This window comes from Lineus longissimus, chromosome 10 (assembly GCF_910592395.1).
Source record: "Lineus longissimus chromosome 10, tnLinLong1.2, whole genome shotgun sequence".
NCBI lineage: Eukaryota > Metazoa > Nemertea > Pilidiophora > Heteronemertea > Lineidae > Lineus > Lineus longissimus.
In genome coordinates, this window is record NC_088317.1 from 11065459 (window position 1) to 11081376 (window position 15918).

A 15918-nucleotide genomic window follows, 5' to 3' on the forward strand; every position below is an offset into this window, starting at 1 on the left:
ACTACAGGAATTCCTTGACTATATGACCAGCAATAAATGTCATAGTGTTCCTTACAACACACTAAATGAAATGGCCAGGGCCATTGTGCTCACCTCATGTGGAGGAAAGATGGATAAAGAGCATGGTATTGTGTCATGTAGTGTTAGGTTTGATGTAGGTCCAAGCAATTACAATTTCCCCAAAATGGCCAATTTACAGTACATTCGACCTCTGTGACCTTGAAAAGTAGGTCAAATCAAAGAAGACCCGGGTGACACACTGAATGGTTGTTAGAATTAGATGTACCTATGATATAAAATTGGTGCCAATCGGGCAAGTAATTACTAGGAATAATGGCATTTTGAAGAATTTAGGATTTGGCCCCCTCCCTGGGGGCAAATCAGATCGCACCAAACTTCGGTACCTGAGATCACCTGACCAAGGGGTACATGTGTACTTAATTTGTGATCAATAGTCATTGCAGTTAAGAAACGTGCCATAGTTACGGCCTGACGGCGAATTTACGCCATTTGACCTCTGTGACCTTGACAAGAAGGTCAAATTAAAAACCTGTGTGACATATACTGTATGGTGGTTAGATGTACCCATGATATCAAATTGGTGCCAGGGAGTTCAGTGAGGCCCAAAATGGCGTCACGCCAAGGGTTTTCCAGAAAATTCACATATTTTCAGTTCATTTATTTTCACAGAAAAATACCATAAAATATCTAACCTTCAAGAAATAAAGCGTAGATATATCATATCTCTCACCTTCATGTGTCATAAATTCATTTCTTGGCGATTAACAAACAAAATTATTCAATTCTGACAGATGATAACAACATGTTTTCCATCCACGTTTAATTGCCGGTAGTGACAAAAATACATTACCGGGAAATTCGTGACCTCAAATGAACTGGTGCCCGATTGGCTATCACAGCAAATGATGGCTCATTTTGCTGGGAATTCCCTAGTCTTTCCCGGTATCCAAGTGGAATTTTTCAAGAAACAACAACCTTGTCCTAGGTACCATATTTTACACACATCACATGGCAACGACCCGGAAACTTACCGTGCATAATGCCGACATCCAGACTGGAAACGAGGTTGCCGATACCGCTGTTCACGGCGCTCAAAACAGTGAATTCGTCGTGATTTTATCGGGGTTTTCGTGAGTAACTTTTTATTACACTTTAACATCTATGAGGATTAATATCTTGTCCATCTATTTAAACCCATTTCACTGATGATAGCGGCCAGGAACCGAGACATTTTGACAATTTTATCTGGCATGACAAGCGCTTCTCGCTTCCGCGATTTAAAAATGGTGTGGTGCGGAGGGGTATCGAGTGCGTCGCCAACAGCCGGTATCCCGTGACGTCAGCAGGTGGAGGACCCAGTGACGTCACTCCCGGACCGCATAAAAGCCCTCGCAGGCCCAGTCTCGGGGCAGAAAAACAACAGAAGTCAACAGAGTAAGTTTATCCCGTATCTTGTCCGGTTTCGTGCACATTTCATACATAATGCACCGTATCATGCTCGCACCTGAATATTCGTGGTAGTGCACACCTGAATCAGCCCGTGGGTCACCCCGTCCGGCCTCTCGCTAAAAGTGGCCGGCACTACAATTGGCGACGAGGATTTCTTAGTTAGAACCCACTGCGGCTGTAGTTTTGCGATGGTGCAAGTCAGTACACTGTGCTGACAACTTCGGGCGAATGTATTTTTGCCTTAGTAAATATATTTAGCTCAGACATTTTGGGTGTGGCAATTAGTATCTCTCGTATCTGAAGTTTTGTAAAAGTTTGCGACTAATATTTCACTTGCACATTTTGAATTTGTTGGTTTATTCCGCACTGTATTTTTGTACCGAGCACCGGCGACGTATACCCGCATATTCAGTCGTATCAGTTTCATTAGTCAGATTGTGAATTATTATTGTGTGCCACGCCCGTCTAGGCCTTTGAATTATTTCTCTCTCGTCTAGTGAATACCTAGGCCCGGTTCTTAGAATTTCTATTCTGATTTCGTAATATTACTATTCGTCCGCCTAGTTCTTATTATTATATTGTTATATTACCATTTTCGTCATGGCGTTTAGATTTGCTTCCGCTTCGGAAGATTATGACAATCCGGTTTCAATAAATAAGTCCTCGGATGAGGAGTTGGATCGTTTGCTTTGCTTTCCTTCTGCCGCTCCGGCGAGTCGGACGGAGTTGGTATCTTTGAAAGAGGCGCGTGCGCGGGGTCAAATATTTCGTTCCTACGACAACTTGTTGTCCATCTTTAACTATAGGACTCTTGACATTTGGCGTAACTTGTCTATTATTGATTTCTCTTCTCCATCAAAGGACCAGAGTGTTCGTCCAAAGGGACGGAATATCACTTGGGGGAACCCTCCTCCTGCCAATGTCGAGGAATTAGGCCGTACTGTAGGCCTATTAGCTCCTAATGGGAGTTATTCTCTTAGGCCCACTGCGCGAGCTCCGCCAGGTTTTGATGCGCGACCACAAGTTGTAAGTACGCCATCGCACGATCGAAGAGACTGGTCTGAATTCGATTTATCGGACGGTCTGGAACCGATTCTGTCACGTGGGCCACCCACGTCACAGTATCATGGTAATCCCATGTTGCGTTCTTCGGTCCAATCTCCGGACGGCAATGAGCTGGGGAGGCGACTGGAGGACGTTGGGATCCCGTCATTGTCTACGTATTATCCACCTCATGTACCACAACGTCCTTGTCCTAATCCAAATGTTCAACAAGGAACATATCACCAGAGAAGTGCTAGTACTGGATACCCAATACCTCCCCCGAATTACATTTCAGGTCAGCACGGACAGGTGTTGAGTCGTGCCCCATTTCCACCATTTCAGGTTCCTCCCTATTTGAGTGCAGGTCCCTGTCCAGGCTTGACTGCGACACCACGTCTCCCAAATCATTTTCAGGACAATAGACAGCCGGAATATAATCCTCAATATTCCCAATATCCCCAATATTCTCCGTTTACAGCTGTGGTTCCACCTCAACCCGGTGTCCAAGTACGTCCATTTACTCCTGCTCCTCCACATCTATCTGCCCATTTTCAGTCACCCGAGGTACGACGAGAGGATGTTCATCGATATGATTCTACTTCCATGATGCCCCCCGTTTCCCATTTTCAGATCCTGGGCTGCAACATCATGCAATTCCGGAACAGATGGATCACTCCAGGGACGACTCACGTCATTCTCATTTCCGTCCATACAATCCACCCCCAGCCCCGCTCCCTATTTCCGATGGTGGTGGCCAGTGATCAACCTTTGATTTACAGATGCAGAGGGCGGCTACCAAGTATAGCTGGTCGGAGGTGGAGAAATTAGATCGTCTCATTGACGCTCTTCGGGGGAGGGCACTCGAGTTTGTGGCGGAGTTGCCTCATTATTACCAGAACGATTACAATCAAATTTATATGAAACTACGTTCCCGTTTCGGGAGGACCGAGCCTCCGGTTTCGTATCACCGTCGTCTGGCTGAGCTTGAACAATATGAAAACGAATCGTTGGCGGAGTTCGCGGAGCGCGCGCAACGTCTTTCGTCCCGTGGTTTTTCCTCTGCGGAGCCCGCGATTATTGATGAGTTGGCGGTGGAGGCCTTCTTCCGAGGCTGCCGGGAAAAGAATGCCGTCATTTTTGCTATGGACAAATGTCCTCTGAACATTGATCACGCCCTCAGATTAGTCCAGTCAAATCTGGATAATCAAAAAGCTATTTGGGGCCGTACAAAACAGTCAAAATTTTATAGTCGTACTACTCTTCCTGTAAGTGATGGTCCAAGCATACGTGCTGTCTCTGCTGGTGGTCTGGAGGGACGTGTTGGAGTTCTGGAGACCGATGTCTCTGTCCTCCGCTCAACCGTCGAGGCGACACGAGAGGATGTCTCTACTATAAAAAACACTGTGTCCTCGACGGGTGAGAAGGTGGACAGGGCACTCCGTTCGCTTGACGGTCGGCAGCGCTCCCGTTCCCGATCCTCCAGTCCACGGCGGGGCTGTTCAAATTGCGGTTCAATGGATCACTTCTTCAGAGTCTGCCCGGATGTGTCATGTTACTTCTGTAAAGAAAAGGGGCACATCAAGGAGAACTGTCTTAAATTGTCTCCGTCACCGTCCCCAAATGCTTAGGGACTGAAATGTATGGCCAACATTCAGTCCCTACCATCGTAAGGCCAACTTTGAGTCATGTTTCTCCCACCATACGGCAATTAGCTGAGTCTCATCCGTGGGACTCGGACAGTCGTATGGTTCAGGTTCCTTCATCTGGATCTGTAAGTGAATATAGTCTCGGTCGCAACTTGTTGGAAAGTCAGTCAGGTTATGTGTGCAAGTCGTCACCGTTTCAGGTCGTGTATGACGAACTACCCGACGTTGCGCCGGAGACTGAGTGGACTAGTGAGTTAGCAGAAGAGCTTTGTCTTGCTGGGACACCAGCCCCTGGCCTACCACCTGGTGGTTTGGACTACAGCGACTTTGGGGATTACGATTTTGTTATGTCTCGGAGGTCGTCCCAAGCGAAGTGGAGTGGTGACATTGTAGCTCCAGATAGTTACATTTACTCTGAAGGTTGTGGCGTGGCTGTCCCAAGTAATCCGTCTCCTGTAGAGTCCAGTTTGCCAGTCGGTTGTGACTTTGTCCCTCCAAATATATCCGGGATGTCCCATGATAGTGTCTGTCGGGTTGTGTCTCGGCCTGTTGAAGGTTGTGACATTGTCCCCTCGGAGGACTCTCGGGGGATGTCTCGTGTTGGAGGTGGTGAAGTGCTTCCCCTTGCTGACTACTTTTTACCATTTACATCAATGATCTAAACAAAGCAAGTAAATTCTTCAATTTTATAATGTTTGCGGACGATACAACTTCACTTAGCGAATTACATTCTTTCTCTACCAAGGTAAACCACATATTAAACACCGAGCTATTAAACATAGCAAACTGGTTAAAAGCAAATAAATTATCTTTAAATATCTCAAAAACTGAATTTATGATCTTTGAACGAACACACAAAATTTTTAATGGCATCCTAGATTTACAAATTGAAGGCACGAAACTCGAATGTGTTGAATCGTTTAACTTCCTTGGATTACTTATAAATAAGGATCTTACTTGGACTTCACATATAAATCATATTTCAAAAAAAATATCAAGGGCAACCGGCATTATCAATTACTTAAAACATTTTATTCCACAGAAAATTCTAATAACGATTTACCACTCTCTTATCTCTGCTCATCTCAACTATCAAATATTATCTTGGGGCTATGATCACAACGAAATTTTAAAATTACAAAAGAAAGCTATTCGTGCCATTACTCTCAGTCATCCTATTAGTCACACTGACCCTTTATTCATAAAGCTGAAACTACTCAAACTACCGGACTTACACAAATTAATTGAAATAAAATTTCTCTATAGATTTTTAAAAAAGGATTTACCAGTGTACTTCATGCACAATTTTTTCTCATTTAACAGTGATGTTCATAACTATCCCACAAGAATTAATGATAAATTTAAAATACCAAATGTAAGACACGAATATGCCAAAATGACACCACGATACAGTTTAACTAAATTATATAATTCTCTCTCAAAACAAACTCTAAGCAAACTCCACTCAAATTTTAGCTTAAAATCCTTTTCAACATACTACAAAAATGAAATTTTGGGTTCCTATAATAAAAAGTGCCAAATTCGCAACTGCTATGTTTGCGACATTCGTTAAACTTTTTTCGTCTTATAACTGTTATTACTCACTCCTTCACTGTAAAATAGAACTGTCTTGTAAATTAAATTGTAAATCCTGTATATAATAATTAACATTGTACTACATGTAATTCATAAGGGAGCAGGCATTAAGCGGCCAATCTGGTCTTGTTCTGCTCCCGACCACAATCAATATCATGTATTTCATTAATGCACCTTGTAAATTTTGTTGGTCGAATAAATATTCATATTCATATTCATATTCATATGACGGGATGCCCCGTTCTGTTAGAGGTTGTGACAATGACCTTTCGGGTCTTTGTCAATCTGTGCCGTTCCAATCCTTTGATCCTGGTAAGAGATGATTGTCACCCGCCCCTGATTCTTCTCCGGACGATTTAGAGCTGGGGAGGGAGGGGGGAGGTGTGGTTTCATCATCTAATCCCGTTTCGGTTATCTCTCATTTTGACCTCGGGTCACCACCAGCCCCTGATCCTTCTCCGGACAATTTAGAGCTGGGGAAGGGGGGAGGAGGCGTGGTGTCATCATCAAATTCAGTCTCACTCATCTGCCCTTTCAATCCTATATTGTCACTTGGTTCCTCAACCAACACTGGAGACATTGGCTGTATCCGGGAAGTAGATTTTGGGGGTGTGGGCGTAGTGGGGGAGAGTGCCGTGGTCCTGGCTTCAATACAGGGAATGGTGGCTGAAGCGACAATAGACAGTGCTGCTCAGGTTACCGTATTGAGTACAGACTACGTGCGTTCACTCCCTGTTGCTCTCATTTCTAAAGAATCCGTAAAACTTAAAGGTGCAGCCAAGGATAGTGACATTATTGCTTCGTATGTGGAGGGGGTGGAGTTCAGGATTAGTGATCAGGTGTTCTTGGTAAACGCGTACATTGCTCCGATATCAGATCCCATTCTGTTGGGGTTGGATTTTCTCAAGGCACAAAAGGCTGTTATTGACCTTCACCTTGAGAATCTAATCTTGAATGATATCCCAATTCCGATTAAGCTGGTACCCAATGTTCCACCGGTTTCCGAACCCAATGTACGCAACATCCGTATGGACTCATCCTCCCACGTTGTTGGGAACTTGGATGAGAAGTCTGATGTGTTGTCTTCGGGACTTAGAACTCCCATTGATCTCTCTCCTAGTTGTGAGTCTCTTCCTCCCGATCCGGATCGCAAGGCTCCTGTTCCTGAGTATTTAATGGATCTATATCTCCGTTCCATAGTACACCTTACGGACGAGCAAGCAGTGAAAGTTGCTGACCTCCTGAATGAATTCCAAGATGTCTTCTCAAAAGACGAATTCGATATTGGAACTTTTTCGGGGGTGCAGCACCATATAGACACTGGTGATGCTGAGCCCATTAAGGTCCCGACTAGACGAACTCCTGTTGCTTTTGATGATGAGGAGAGGCAGAATCGCACTTTGATGTTGAAGGCCACTGTCATTGAGCCTGCTTCATCTCCCTGGTCTGCGGCCCCGGTGTTGATCCTAAAAAAGACGGCAAGGTCCGCTGGTGTTGTGATTGGAGGGGTCTGAACTCTGTTACAAAAAAAGATGCATACCCTGTCCCAAACATTGAACAATGTTACCACACACTGAGGGGGTGCAAGTACTTCAGCACCCTAGATGCTACTTCCTCGTATTGGCAAATTGAGATTGCCCCCATTGATCGAGAAAAAACTGCATTTTCGTCTAGCAAATACGGTCTCTTTCAATTCCGGAAAATGGGGTTCGGACTTTGCAATGCTCCCGCGACGTATCAACGTGCGATGGAGCATATTCTCTCTGATCTGTTGTGGGACAAACTGGTTTGTTACTTGGATGACGTCATTATGGGAGAATTGACTTTTGAAGACCACCTGGTACTCCTCCGTAAGTCACTTCTCAGGTTCCGTGAACACAAACTCAAGTTGAAACCTCGAAAATGCAACCTCTTTCAACTAGCGGCTAAGGTTTTGGGTCACATTCTCGATGAGCGCGGGATTGCAGTCAATCCCGAGAACATCGAGAAAGTAAAGTCATGGGCCCCACCTAGGTGTCTCCGAGAGTTGCAATCTTTCCTCGGCTTCGCTAATTACCACAGATCTCACATCAAGGATTTTTCGGAGATTGTGGTTTCACTCACCGAATTACTCAGTAAATCAGTCCCATTTCAGTGGGGAACAGAGCAGCAGTCCGCTTTCGTACGGTTACGGGAGGCCCTGTCGTCTGCTCCGGTGTTAAGTTATCCCAACGATTCTGACCCCTTCATTCTAGATTGCGATGCTTCTGATCGCACCATAGGAGGGGAACTCCTACAGGTTCAGAATGGGGAGGAAAGAGTCATTGCATATGGGAGTTATACCATGACACCGGAGCAACGGCGTTACTGTACCACCCGTAAGGAGTTGTTGGCGTTGGTAAGATTTACCCGGAAATTCCGGCACTTCCTTCTCGGGAAGAAATTCACGGCCAGAACAGATCATGGCAGTTTGGCTTGGCTTATGCGATTTAAGCATATTGAGGGCCAGTTGGCTCGTTGGTTGGAAGAGCTAAGCTGCTATGATCTCCAAATTATTCATCGTCCGGGTAAATTACATGCCGACGCTGACGCTCTGTCTCGACTCCCTGATTTGCTCCCCGCTTGTGATTGTTATAGGGCGGGTATCTCCTTAGACAGTCTTCCTTGTGGTGGTTGTGCTTACTGTACCAGGGCGCACAATCAGTGGGCACGCTTCGAGGAGGAGGTGGATGATGTTTTGCCTTTGGGAATTGGGATGGTTTCATTAAATTCCTCAGACGACTCTCCTGAGGACCCTATGTTGAACCCCATGTGTAATCCTTTTCTTAGTGTCTTACAAGATCAAGATTTGGACTCAGAGTTGATTTGGGATGGTGAGGAGCTGGATTTTATTCCGGACATTGTCACTTCGGGTACTGGTCGTGTAGACGTACTGCCTTGTTTGTTTGAAGAGCTGGATCATTCAGATTCATTGGTTGAGTTGTGCGACGGGCCTGGGACGGTCGGGGGTGGTTCTGTTTGTGACCCTGTTTCCCCCCCGGACGTATCTGAGCTGGAGGGGGAGCAGGATCTGATAGAGCCGGTGTGCCCCCGGTCCCCTTCTTCCCCGGCGGACAATTCTGGTTGTTCAGATGTTCCCGATCTTTCAAAATATTAATCTCCTGTGAATTGGACGGATAGTTTCACACGTGATGAACTAGAGGCGTCTCAGACTCAAGACCCAGATTTGGGAAAAATCATTGGTTGGCTTAAGGAAGGTGTTGTGCCGTCCAAGTTCATGCTACAGTCATGTGGGCCTGTGGTTAGGCATCTTTGGTTATGTCATACTCAACTGGTATTGGAGAATGGCCTCCTTTGGTATCAGTGGGATGATGTTGTTAATTCCCGTTTGCTTCTTATGGTTCCCTCATCTCTCAAAGAACGTGTCTTTGGTATAGTTCACGATAACATCACATCCGGCCATCTGGGGTACAAAAATACTCTTTCTCGTCTCAGACAATCATTTTATTGGCGAGGTATGGGTCAAGATTGTTATGCATATGTGGCCTCGTGTTCCATATGCAGTATCAATAAGAAACCCTGCCGTAAAATGAAAGGCGCTCTTGTGCCATTTACGGCTTCTGTTCCGATGGAAAGGGTCCATCTGGATATCCTAGGTCCGTTTATTCCGAGTTCTAATGACAATCTTTACATTCTCATGATTATAGATCAGTTTACCCGTTGGATTGAGTGCTTTCCACTCCCCACTCAAGGAGCTGAGCAAATTGCTCGGACGTTCGTCTATGAGTTTGTCGCACGCATGGGTTGTCCGTTCGAGATACACACAGATCAGGGCCGTAACTTTGTTTCAAAGTTATTCGGAGCTGTCTGTCGTCTCCTTCAGATAGCAAAAACCCGCACTACGCCTTATCATCCTTCGTCTAATGGTCAGGTTGAGCGATATAATCGCACTCTTCTTCAATTAATTCGTTGTTTCCTGGGAGAGGACCAGCGGGATTGGGATAATGATTTACCCCTTCTCGCTGGTGTTATCCGCTCTATGCCGAATCGGAGCACTGGTTTCACCCCCAACATGCTTATGTTGGGAAGAGAGGTTCACATGCCCTCCGACCTGGTCCTCCGCCCATTCCTAAAACAACCTCCCGCAGCATCGGCCGGCGAATACGTACTGAAGCTGCGGGAGAAACTTGAGTTTGTACATCATATCGCTCGGCAGCACTTGGGTGTAGCCGAGCACCGTAGAAAAAAGGACTATGATGTACAACTCCGGGAAAAGAGGTATCAGGCCGGGGATATCGTGTACAAGTCTGACACTGCGTCCAAGGTTGGGCAAAGCTCCAAACTTAGACCGCCTTGGCTTGGTCCGTTTCTGGTTGAGAAGGCAATCTCGCCGGTTTTATATCTCATCGACGGGCAGAGTAAGAACCAAGTCGTTCATCATGATCGGCTTAAGCTCTGTCGAGATCGGATCTTGCCGTTCTGGCTTCGGAGAAAGCGTCATCATCTCCTTGGTCCGGACGATTCAGTGATTGCTCCATGTACAGATTCCCCTGACATGGAAACTGGGGTGTTTCCCTTTTGTGCTCTGGATGAATTGGAGTTTGCGGATGTTGCCCAGGGTTCATTAGAGAATATTTCTCCTTCATTACTCTCAGTTTCTCCTCCGTCCGATGATGCGCTGCCCGGACGATCTGTAGAGCTGGGCGGGGCTTCCCGGTTGGAGGAGACAACTTCTCACCATGAAGCCGAGTTGGACCACAGTCTGTCTTCCTCCCCGTCAGTTAGTCTCCCTGAAATCAGTTTCTCTCAGGATATGCCCCCGATTCCAGGGTTACCACTCTGGGGGGTACGTGATGGGTACGACGAAACTGACGAACCACCCTGGAGACTGTCTGATGGACGCGGTGGGAGAAGGCGGCGGTTGCCGGCTTATTTGGGAGATTATATTCTCTAGATTACATGAAACTAGGCATTCCATAGTTGCGGGCTTGGGTTATTTTTTCCCTTTACCTTTCTGTGTTCAAACACTATCTTACGATACGTCCAATTCTCGTCTATCGGCGTATCGATTTCCACTATTTCAAGCTTCTTGAGACTGATTGTTGAATTCTGCCGGAATCAAATTGCCGAAGTTGAATTTCTCGTAGTCCGTCTTTTCCCCAATCGGTTACTCCGTGTTAGTACTCTGTTCGTTTGTCTTGTTCTATGGGGGATTTTATATTTTTTATCCTGTCTGAAATTCAAATTGGTGATCTGTTCCTTTTGTCGATCGTTGATACCTCATTTGTTTCAACATCGATTCAGTGTTGTCAAATTTTAAATTTACAGTTTTGTAGCAAGTTCCTGCTTTGCAATCTTGTCCGTGCCGAGCTGAGATGAATCTCGGACTAAGCACGATTTCCTTGCGGTAACAAAATAGGTTTGTTTGCAATTTCCATGTTAACTGGATCAGGCATGATTCAGCTGGTTTGACCGGCTTCGTAAAATAATTTTTTTTGTGTAAAACCAAAGTCCACTAAAAATCTAAATCAAGCCATTTCTGCATTAAAGCTAAACCGTTCTTTATCAGGATGGTTCAATACCACATTGCGTCATCAGTGTGTTTACACTTCATAAAATCGGTCATTATTTCCTTGTTTCTGGTTACCGCATTACCGTCTCAATGGGGTTGAGTGGTGAATTACAGTTGCAGATAAGCAACCTTCATTTCGTTCTCATTTTTTTAGTTGAGTTCAGTTTTCCGTTTGGGTTCTAATTCTGGTTAAATTAAGACGGGAACCCCATTTTCGTTCTAGTTATTTTCTGTTCTCAAATATATTCGATTCACCATCCGACCCTATTGGTAAAAAGGTTTCTTTCGTTACAGGCAATTATGTCACCAACTAAGGTTCAGTGTCCGGTTTGTCCAGCCAAGGCTGGACATGTCAAGCGCCATGTCCTGGAGGCTCATCTCCCCCCTTTTTTTAACATCAAGATTTTGATAGCCGATAGAGCTAATCAGTATTTTGGATTTCTTCATAAAATTTCTAATTTTGCGTGTGAGGGGGACTTGCGTGAGCTTGTCCCCTATTTGTACGAACGCGGGGTATGTCCGGGTCCGTCTGACACCATCTGGTCGGACCACGAGATTTTATTCGTTCGGGAACTGCGTCTGGCGGAGTGGCTCCCCCCAACCTGGGACCTCTCCGTCGGATTCAGTCTAGCGCACTTATGGCATTGGAGGACGGCGTGTCGGGTCTTGTCGCTGTTCCCGGAGGCCCTTCGGGCCTCGTTCTATCTACCTCCTTTAATAGCGCCAAGACTCGCCCCGCCGCTCTTCGATGCGCATTTCCATCTGGACCGTCTACCTGGTGGGGTGGGGATGGCTATCGATCCCCTGGTTACCGGGGCGGTCGCTAGCTATTGTTTCCCCTCCTCCTGGCCTCGCGCGGGTGGTCCTGGGGTCTCGGATGGCAGGGTCTCTTTTGCTGTGGGACTCCATCCCAGGATCGCCCATAATATTTGCGCGACAAATTTTGGTACCAGATTGCAGGCAGAGGTGGCGCTTCTTGGACCGAGGGTGGTGGCCATCGGTGAGGTGGGGTTGGATTACGTTAGTAATCCAACGCCTCAGGTTCGGGAGGCACAGTTCAGGGTTTTCCGGGTTTGTGTGGGGGTGGCTAAGGACCGGGGCCTTCCCCTTGTTTTACACTGTAGGGGTAACAAGTTGTCCCCGGACTCCGCCGGCCTCGACTGCCTGGACTATCTGAAGACTGTCCTCCCCTCCTCCCACCGCATCTATCTCCACTGCTTTACCGGGGGTTGGGAGGTTGCCCTTCAATGGCTGTCCGCTTTTCCTGCGACTGTCTTTGGCGTGACCATCGTTCGAAATTTGCCGGGGGTGCGGCGAACTCGTTTAATCGCGTTTGGAACTGGCTTCACTGGTGGTGGAGACGGATTCCCCCTACCTCCTTCCTAGCCCTGGCAAAATTACCGAAGTGGTAGAGTATCTGGCCGGGATTGTGGGCGAGTCTAGGAGGACCGTCGCTGAAGCCACCAGCGAGGCGGCTCTACGGTTCTATTCGTTGTAGACCTGCATTTTCGAGCGAGCAGGCCAGGCTTTGTGCAATTTTCCAGGTAGGTCTGGCCTGTCCCGTCGTCCGGTATTTCTCTTTCCGAGGAACGACCAGTGTTGTCATTTTTTAAATTTATTCCGGTTCATTCCTGGGGAGGGTTTTACACTCGGTTTACTTATACGGGTTTGGCCCCTTCGGACAATCAAAGGCTGAGGAGGCCCTAGTTTTTTGTACTAAAATTAAGTTGTCTTGGTAACGGGGTGTCCTAATTTAGTATGCTCCTCGGACTTTGTGAGCTGAGGGGTCCTTAAGGACATTCCAGTTTCCTTTATGTATCTATTAACTTGTCTTTGGAACGGGGTGTCCTACTTTAGCATGCTCCTCGGACTTTGTGAGCTGAGGGGTCCTTAAGGACATTCCTACTTCCCTCCGTGTATATAGTTATTATAATCATGATCTAAAGTGCCCTTGGAACTGAGTGTCCCATCGTAGCACGCTCCTCGGACTTTGTGAGCTGAGGGGTCCTTCTGGGCATTCATAGTCCAAATTTTGTATAATATACTATAAAGTCTAGTTTTTTCATACATATTATAGGCCCGAGTGGGGTTAAGTTTTTTTTTTGGTAAAAAAGCCGGCGTGTCTCTTCGGATATAAAAAGGCTGAGGAGGCTCGTGCAGGGAATTACATTGTACAGTACATCGACAAGATCATGCAGCTCCCAGAAGACGGTGACCACCCTCATCTTCCCGAATCCCGAGACGACCTAAGGGGGAGGAATGTGGTGCGGAGGGGTATCGAGCGCGTCGCCAACAGCCGGTATCCCGTGACGTCAGCAGGTGGAGGACCCAGTGACGTCACTCCCGGACCGCATAAAAGCCCTCGCAGGCCCAGTCTCGGGGCAGAAAAACAACAGAAGTCAACAGAGTAAGTTTATCCCGTATCTTGTCCGGTTTCGTGCACATTTCATGCATAATGCACCGTATCATGCTCGCACCTGAATATTCGTGGTAGTGCACACCTGAATCAGCCCGTGGGTCACCCCGTCCGGCCTCTCGCTAAAAGTGGCCGGCACTACAATGGCGGACGGTTGGTGAAGTTGAAGCGAGCGGGCAGAACGATCGTTCTAACTGCCGTTTCCCCCAAGATTGAACACACAAAATACCTGCATCAACATTTGGAGTAGTTTTAGCGATCAAAACATCATGATATGTGTGCAATGTGATCGGAGAAACGGCACACGGACGGTGAATGTGTAGTGGGGAGTGAGTGCGAATATGTAAATAGCAGTGTACACGGCACACAGTAATGGAATTGCATCTTCATTTTCTACGGTTCGCGCATGCGCATGAGTGCCTTTTTCGTGCCATTAATTGGTTTTCCCCCCTCTGTTATGTGGTACTGCAGGGGTTGAAAAAAAATTTGTTATGAAATGAGCTTGATACTACAGGTAGTCTTCTTTTTTTCAGTTGAGACATGGTAACCAAAGATGAGCTTCTTGCATTGTCTGGATGGCAGTTGCAGGTTATTGAAGATTTGGCACACTAGAAGCCCGTCGAAGGTATGCAGACATGACTGAGTAGGCGTGTGAATTATGTATTGGTGAAACTTGCGCGTCTCATGTTCAGAGAGCTAGAAAATAAATGAATATTACATGTACATGTATAAGAAATGAAAAGTCAGAAAACAGATTTGTTCAAAAATTTATTTCTCACTTTAATGTAAATAAGGAATACAGGAAAAATACTATAGTAGGTCTAATACTTTCCACAAGATAAGATGTTTTTTGTTCTCAATGTCAATCTCACAGTTGATTTGTTTCTTTACAGGTTCATCTCTGGCTGGTCTCGTGCCGGACAATGCCTTCTTCTCATTGCTGATAGAGACAATTGAAGAATCAGCATATCTTTCATTCAAAGACAGCCTTCCATCTGTAATTACAAGACACACGACATCAGACCCAGGGATTCGAGTCTGAGGTTTTATCTTCTTGAGGACTGTACTGCCATTTCACGCCAAGAGATTTATGACACCTTTAGAAATAAGATGGGATGGGTTTAAGTGACCATGCATGTTTAATGTACCGAGCACAATGTCTAATAATAATATTGACGACGTCTTATATTGACAATTCACCACTTTTGAAATGAAAAGTTTCAAATCACTCAGACACACAGTCATGGTCATGGTCATAAGTGTGGGATCTTTTTTGAAAGTAACAAGTCATATACTGTACCTGACTATGCTAATGGCTGGTGTTATTCACTCTAAATGGAAATTAGCTTCTGTGAAAACTTCTGGGGAGTCTTGCATTTTAGAGAGTAGGTATTAAAAACACTGCTATTTTTCCAGAATATGTGGTCTTTATTTTGATACCATACATGCAGTGGTTGGTGTAAAATCTGATTTTAACAGTGCTTGCCCACAATCAAGGCGGCTGACAAAATATAATGTGACCACAAATGTCTTGCCATAGTCTTGGACTCTGTCAGCCATCTTGAATACCTTTAAAAGCTGTAGATTCTTTATAAACAAAGTGAGACCTTCATTTTGATACCATACATGCCACGGTTAATGTAAAATCTCATTTCGACACTGCTCGTCTGAAATCAAGATGGCCGCCAAAATCCAATATGGCTGCCAAAATCCAATATGGCCACCTGCATGTGACATAATGCCATGAACATTGCTTATTACTTCCAACAAATACTCATAATTGTTAAAAGTATGATCATGGTATGGTACAAATTGATACTTACGTGCCTTGAAAGGAGCAATGGCAGCCATCTTGGATTTTGGCGGCCATCTTTGATTTTGTCAGTCATTTTGTATACTTGAAACTTTTGAAACACAGAATTGATACAAAAAACTGAAATTGCACTTTAGTTTGTCAGATATGCTTCCCTTGTTGACATGGTTACATAGTGCTAATTGTGAACCAACATGTTGTGTCGGCCATCTTGGATTTTGTCGGCCATATTGAATCTAGCAGAACTATTTCAAATGTGGTTTTTTGTTCGGTAGGTCATTCTGAGGTTGTGTCCCAAATTTGGTGGTAATCTGTCAAGGCTTTTAGAAAATACAGCATTTTAAACATGTTTAAACAGTGTTTTTTGGCTAAAAACCTTACC

At 45.5% G+C, this 15918-nt stretch overlaps 1 long non-coding RNA gene across 1 annotated transcript; it reads left to right on the forward strand.

Annotated features, from left to right (window-relative positions):
* Positions 1-1075: 1075 nt before the first annotated feature.
* LOC135494767 (uncharacterized) lies at positions 1076-15359 on the forward strand. Its single transcript, XR_010448453.1, has 3 exons — positions 1076-1151; positions 14257-14348; positions 14617-15359. It is a non-coding gene; the product is annotated as an uncharacterized LOC135494767 (long non-coding RNA).
* The last annotated feature ends 559 nt before the right edge of the window (positions 15360-15918 follow it).